The sequence below is a fragment of the Lemur catta genome, chromosome 3 (genome assembly GCF_020740605.2).
Source record: "Lemur catta isolate mLemCat1 chromosome 3, mLemCat1.pri, whole genome shotgun sequence".
Taxonomy (NCBI): Eukaryota; Metazoa; Chordata; class Mammalia; order Primates; family Lemuridae; genus Lemur; species Lemur catta.
Genome location: NC_059130.1, coordinates 15,359,275 through 15,366,597, shown reverse-complemented (window position 1 = coordinate 15,366,597; position 7,323 = coordinate 15,359,275). Strand labels below are relative to the sequence as shown.

At 37.9% G+C, this 7,323-nt stretch overlaps 1 pseudogene; it reads right to left on the bottom strand.

The window, feature by feature from the left end:
- Nucleotides 1-323: 323 nt before the first annotated feature.
- LOC123634757 lies at nucleotides 324-1,033 on the bottom strand (annotated as a pseudogene).
- Nucleotides 1,034-7,323: the final 6,290 nt, after the last annotated feature.

Genomic DNA, 7,323 nt, shown 5'->3' with positions numbered 1-7,323 from the left:
GATCATGCATACCCATTGTTTAACTCCCACTTATAGGTGAGAATATGCAGTATTTATTTTTTTGTTCCTGAGGTCCTTCATCTAGAATAATGGCTTCCAGTTATGTCCAAGTTGCTGCAAAATACATTATTTCATTCTTTTTCATAACTGGGTAGTATTCTATGTATACACACACACACACACACCACATTTTCTTTTTTTTTTTTTAGAGTGTAATATTTTTTATTCTTTGGTAAACTAAAAGCCCACTTTTAGATGTTTCTCTCTCGTGTATGCTTCATTTGTTTAATTAGTAAGCAAAGCCCTATAAGAAATGGCTTCACCTAGTCCTCAGACTCTGATCCATCTTCATCTTGACTAATCTGAAAGTAACGAAGTTTGTAAATCTCCTTTTCAGAGGCAATCCCTTGAAGCCATTTACAAAGATTGTTCTTCTTAAGGTGTTTCAATTACCTTTTAGAGAACTGTTTCTCAGAAACAACTGTGATTTTATTTTTGAAGTGTTCAATGTGAACAACATTCCCAAGGTTTCCAGTTTTTCCATTGACTTTAATCTTCTCTTGTAGAAACTGCTCCTATTTTAAAACAGAAGTAATGCAAAACCAGGGGGAAAAAAACCTTAGATATTCACTAGGGAAGGTACCAAAATTTCCAAAACCAAAAATTCCATCTTATACTAGATGAATAAGACACAAATTAAACTTTAAGGTTGATCTCTTGGGTTTCTTGTCTTTCTGCTCTCCCCCTTTCAGGCACCATCTTGGAAGCAGGCCACACGATCAGAGAGGCCACACACCAAATTTTCCTTATTCACTCATCAGTTGATGGGCACTTAGGTTGATTCCATATCATTGATTCCATATCAGCAAACATATGAGTGCCAGTGTCTTTTTAATAAAATGACTTCTTTTCCTTTGGGTACATGCCCAGTAGTAAGATTATGGGGTTGAATGTTAGATCTACTTTAAGTTCTCTGAGAAATCTCCATAATGTTTTCCATAGAGGTTGTACTAATTTACATTCCCAACAACATTGTGCGAAAACAAAGTGTTTCCTTTTCACCACATCTGTGCCAACATCTGTTGTTTTTTGATTTCTTAAGCATGGCCATTCTGACCGGGGTAAAGTGGTATCTCATTGTGGTTTTAATTTGCATTTCCCTGATGATTAGTGATGTTGAGCATTTCTTCACATGTTTTTCGGCCATTTGTATATCCTCTTTTGAAAAATGTCTGTTTATGTATTTTGCAGTGGGGTTATTTCTATGGTTGTTTTTTGGGTTTTTTTGTTTGTTTGTTTTGTTTTGCTTTGTCTTGTTTTTGTTGTTGTTGATTTGTTTGTGTTCACTGTAGATTCTAGATGTTAGTCATTTGTCAGATGTACAGTTTGTGAATATTTTCTCCCATTCTGTAGGTGTTTATTTATTTTGTTGATTATTTCTTTTGCTGTGTAGAAACTTTTTGGTTAAACTAAGTACCATTTATTTAATTTCATTTTTGTTGTATTTGCTTTTGAGTCTTAGTCATGAATTTTTTGACCAGGTCAATGTCCAGAAGAGTTTTTCCTAAATTTTCTTCTAGGATTTTTAGGGTGTCAGATCTTACATTTAAGTCTTTAATCCATCTTGAGTTAATTTTTGTATATGGTCAGAGATAGGGATCCAATTTAATTCTTCTGCACATGACTCTCCAGTTTTCCCAGCACCATTTATTGAATAGGGGGTCTTTTCCCCAGTATATGTTTTTGTCTGCTTTGTTGAAGATCAGTTGAATGTAGATGTATGGTTTTATTTCTGTGTTCTCTATCCTGTTCCATGGATCTGTGGGTATACTTTTATACCAGTACCATGCCATTTTGGTTACTATAGCTTTGTAGTATAATTTGAAGTTGGGTGGTGTGATGCCTCCAGATTTGTTCTTTTTGCTTAAGGATTGCATTGGCTATTCATGTTCTTTTTTGATTCCATATGAAGTTTAGGATTGTTTTTTGTAATTTTGTGAGACATGATTTTGGTTTGGGGGGGATGCGGGGGACAGAGTCTCACTCTGTTGCCCAGGCTAGAGTGCCATGGTGTCAGCCTAGCTCACAGCAACCTCAAACTCCTGGGTTCAAGCTATCCTACTGCCTCAGCCTCCCGAGTAGCTGGGACTACAGGCATGCACCACCATGCCCAGCTAATTTTTGCTATATATATTTTTACTTGTCCATATAATTTCTTTTTATTTTTAGTAGAGATGGGGTCTCACTCTTGCTCAGGCTGGTCTCAAACGCCTGAGCTCAAGCAATTCTCCCACTTCAGCCTCCCAGAGTGCTAGGATTACAGGCATGAGCCACCGTGCCTGGTCTGATGTTGATATTTTGATAGAAATTGCATTGACTCTCTAAATTACTTTGGGTAATATAGACATACTTCTCTTAGACTTTCTTAATTCCTCTTGATTCTTTTCTCTTCACTTTTGATTACCTGTGTTGATTCAAAAGGCATGTCCACAAGCTCTGAAATTCTTTCTTCTGCTTGGTCTGGTCTGTTGTTTAAACTTTCCACTGTAGTTTGAAAGTCTGTTAATGACTATTTCATTTCTAGGAGATATGTTATGCTTTTTTATTTAAACTATCTCTTTAGTGAATTTTTCATTCATGTCTTGAATTATTTTCTTGGCTTTTTGTGTTGGTTTTCAACTTTCTCATCAATCCCATTGAGCTTACTTGTGATCTGTGTTTTGAATTCTATATCTGACATTTCAGCAGTGTCCTTTTGGTTGAAGTCCATTGCTGGGGAACTAGTGTGATCCTTTAGGCATGTCAAAGGAGCCTGTTTTTTCATATTTCCAGTGTTCTTATGTTAGTTTCTTCTCATCTGGAATCTCTTCTCTCAGTTCAAAACTAATAGTTTTGCAGTACATCTGTTCTTCTTTGCTGGGAACTCGGTATTGGAAGAGAAGTATACTGTCTGTTGGCTCATGTTGGTACATACCCATTGCAGTGTTTCTGGCAGTTTGGGTCAGTTGGAACTCAGACCCCTGGGGGGGAGTGTTCAGGTGCCAGTGGTGATGGACTAGGTTTGGTAATCACCAGAACCTGGGACCATGGATAGTGTGCTTTAGTCCTGCTTCGGAGGAATGCTCAGGCAGGAGAGAGGTGGTTGCACTGTGGGCTTATAATACTGTTGCTCTCCTGTGTCTCCCCTTTCTCTTTTGGTTGTCACAGGCCAGGCAAATGCTGGGGAATATTTGTGTGGAGGGGCAGGCTGGTCCCGAGCCACTGCTGAAAGCTTAGATGGGGGCAGGGTGGATCCCTCTACACAGTGGCAGTGGAGGCAGGCAGCTGTGGGGATTTTCCAGTGCCTGGGTCTCCACAGTGGCAGCAGGATCCATGGAAGGGGATGGGACAGGGCCCACTTAGAGGCATCAGGAGGGGGAGAGTGCAACATGTGTCTGGTTCTGCTAGGTCTCCTGGCCATGAGGAACTGGGCTGGGGAGTGTGGATCCCACTCAGTGATGTCATCAGGGGCAAGAGAGATGTCTCATAATTTTTTTAAAGATTCTCTGTAAAATTTTTTTTTTTTGAGACAGAGTCTCATTCTGTTGCCCAGACTAGAGTGCCATGGCATCAGCTTAGCTCACGGCAACCTCAAACTCCTGGGCTCAAGCAATCCTCCTGCCTCAGCCTCCCGAGTAGCTGGGACTACAGGCATGTGCCACCATGCCCAGCTAACATATATATATATATATATATATATAGTTGTTATATATAGTTGTCCAGCTAATTTCTTTCTATTTTTAGTAGAGATGGGGTCTCGCTCTTGCTCAGGCTGTTCTTGAATTCCTGAGCTCAAAGGATCTGCCCACCTCGGCCTCCTGGAGTGCTAGGATTACAGGCATGAGCCACCGCACCCGGCCTCTGTAAAATCTTTAAGGGATTAATCTTCTGACAAGCAGTTAGAGTACCAATGACTGTATCAATTTTGTAGAGGGTTAATTTAAGACTTTGTTATGTCAACTCCATTTTAGTATTATTACTTCTAGGAAATGTTCCATATTTCTTTTTTATTTTTTTCTAAATTCAGGATATTATAGGGGTACAAACATTTTGGTAAAATGAAATTTGTTTGCCTTGCCCATGCCAGGGTTACAAGTGTGTCCTTCCCCCATACAATGCACCCCATTTCATTAACTGTGGGTTTATCCCCCCACAACCCCTCCATCCCTACCCCTCAACATCCCACTTGATCGGCACCGGAGCATTACTACCATATGAGCACATTAGTGTTGATTGGTTAGTACCAATTTGATGGCAAGTACATATGGTGCATGTTTTTCCATCCTTGTGATACATCACTTCAAAGGATGGGCTCAATCTCTATCCAGGATAATATAAGAGGTACTAGTTCACCATTTTCTTTTTTTGTAGTTGAATAGTATTCCATAGTATACATATACCACATTTTATTAATCCACTAATGTATTGACGGGCACTTGGGTTGTTTCCACACCTTTGAAATTGTGAATTGTGCTGCTATAAACATTCAAGTGCAGATGTCTTTATTACAGAATGTCTTTTTTTCATTTGGATAAATGCCTAATAGTGCTATTGCTGGATCAAATAGTATTTCTATTTTTAGCTCTTTGAGGTATCTCCATATTACTTTCCACAGAGGCTGCACTAATATGCAGTCCCCACCAGCAGTATAAGAGAGTTCCTATCTCTCAACATCCTTGCCAGCATTTGTTGCTTTGGGATTTTTTGAAAAAGCCCAATCTCACTGGGGTTAGGTGATAGCTCATTGTGGTTTTTATTTGCCTTTCCCTGATGACTAGAGGTGTTCAGCACTTTTTTTATATGTTTGCTGGCCATAATTCTGTCTTCTTTTGAAAAGTTTCTGTTCATGTCCTTTGCCCATTTATTGATGGAGTTGTTTGATTATTTTCTTGTTTATTTTTTTCTTGTTGATTTTTTTGAGTTCTAGATAGATTCTTGTTATTATTCCTTTATTGGATATACAGAGAGCAAATATTTTCTCCCATTCTGTAGGCTATCTATTTTTCTATGAAATTCAAATAAAAAATGCAGTACCTTTTACAATAGCCTCAAACAAAATTAAATATCTAGGAATATATTTAACAAAAGAGGTGAGAGACACATACAGGGATAACTATGAAACACTAAGAAAAGAAATTGTAGAAGATGTAAACAGATGGAAAAATCTACCTTGCTCATGGATTGGTACAATCAACATTGTTAAAATGTCCATACTACCTAAAGTGATCTATAGAATTAATGTAATCCCTATCAAAGTACCATTATCATTCTTTACAGATCTAGAAAAAATAACTCTACACTTTGTATGGAACCAGATAAGACCTCGTATAGCCAAAGCAATCTTCAACAAAAAGAACAAACTGGGAGGTATCAGTCTACCAGATTTCAAGCTGTACTACAAGCCTATAGTAACTAAAACAGCATGGTACTGGAACAAAAATAGAGAAATAGAGCTTTGGAACAGGACTGAGAATCCAGAGATGAAACCATCCACATACTGTCATCTAATCTTTGACAAAGCAGACAAAAATATACACTGGGGAAAAGAATCTCTTTTCAATAAATGGTGCTGGGAAAACTGGATAGCTACATGCAGAAGATTGAAACTGGATCCCCACCTCTCATCTCTTACAAAAATCAATTCACAATGGATAACAGACTTAAACCTAAAGCATTAAACCTTAAGAATCCTAGAAGAAAATGTAGGGAAGACTCTTTCAGACATTGGCCTAGGCAAAGAATTTATGAGGAAGACCCCTAAAGCAATCACAGCAGCTATAAAAATAAATAAATGGGAACTGATCACATTAAAATGCTTTTGTCCAGCCAAGCAAGAGAAAAATTTAAATTATTTCCTCCAACCTCTGGTGTCCCTCTGCTTTGTCCTGTAACACCCCTATACATTCACATACCAGTTCTAGACAGGTTTTAATCTTCTTACAGATTAAAATTCTCACAGCTATTTTTTTGTGTGTTTGTAGGTCGTTGGCACTGTTAATTTCTAAAATCTAAACTTCTCTTTATTTCTCCAGGGGTCAGCACCCTGTACTATTAATAGTTCAACATTTTCATACAAATCAAAGATTTTCATCTTTATCATATGGGCAAGGGGAGAACTGATGCTTTTATGCAGTAAGATGACACCATCAGATTTGTTTCCAAAAAGCATCTCTGGCTGCCGTCTTTGGAGGAAAAAAAGAGTGAATTTGAGGATAGCAGTTAAAGCTTCACTAGTCCAGTTAAGCTTAGTCCAGAGTAGTAGTGATAGAAATAAAGAGCAGAGGTGTAAGATATTTGGAAGATAAAACCTGCAACACTTGGTGATGGATTATATATTTTGAAAGAAAAAGAGTAATATGTTAAGGGTGACACCTGGATTTCAGCCTCTTTAATAGAGTGGAGTGTGTTTTTCTTTCTGAAGACAGAGAGCACTGATAAGGGAAAATAAGCAGTGGAGAGAAAAGGAGAAAGTCATAAGTTTGGTTTTAAACATGTTTCATTTGAAGGGGCTTTTAAAACATTCAAAGGATATCTCAACAATTCACGTGAACATCCAGGTACAGATCTGAGAGAAATCAGAATTGGGGACATATATCTATGAGTCAAATGGCAAGGGTAATACAGTAGTGAAGTATCTGGAATCTTTAGCCAGATAACTTGGATTTGGAGCTTGGCCCCACTATTCGCAAGCTATATGATCTCTGGAAATTTATTTACTCTCTCTGTGTGTTTCTTCATCTGTATATAATAATAATAATCTGTATATAATAATTTTCACTAGTTCTTAGGAGTAAATGAGTTAGTTTTGTAAAATTAAACCATGTTTTAGGCACTTAGGATTATTTATGTGTTTGGTAGTACAATGGGTAGAGGTGGTAATTTAAGCCATGCAGAGATGAAATCCAAGGGGAAACAAGACAGTCTGAAAAAATAAGAGAATCAGTGATAAAGATTTAAGGAATTCCCCTATTTATGACTAAAAAGGGAAAGATAAACCTTCAAAAGAGACTGAGGAGAAATAGACAAAAAGGTATAAGGACAATCAGGAAAGTATATTGCCAATGGCATCAAGAGTGTAGCAGTAATTAATGTCGCTGCTGAGTAAAAATTCTGAATGACTGTGAAATGTGAGGTAAACATCACCAACTGCAATAGCCAGGTGAATGAGTGAGTTAATAAATACAGTGTATGCTGTGATGCACCTCCTAGACCTCTCTTCAGGAATGAAGGTCTTGTCTAACTTCACCAGCAGCTGGAAGTGCTATCAGCAGACATGCCTCAGCT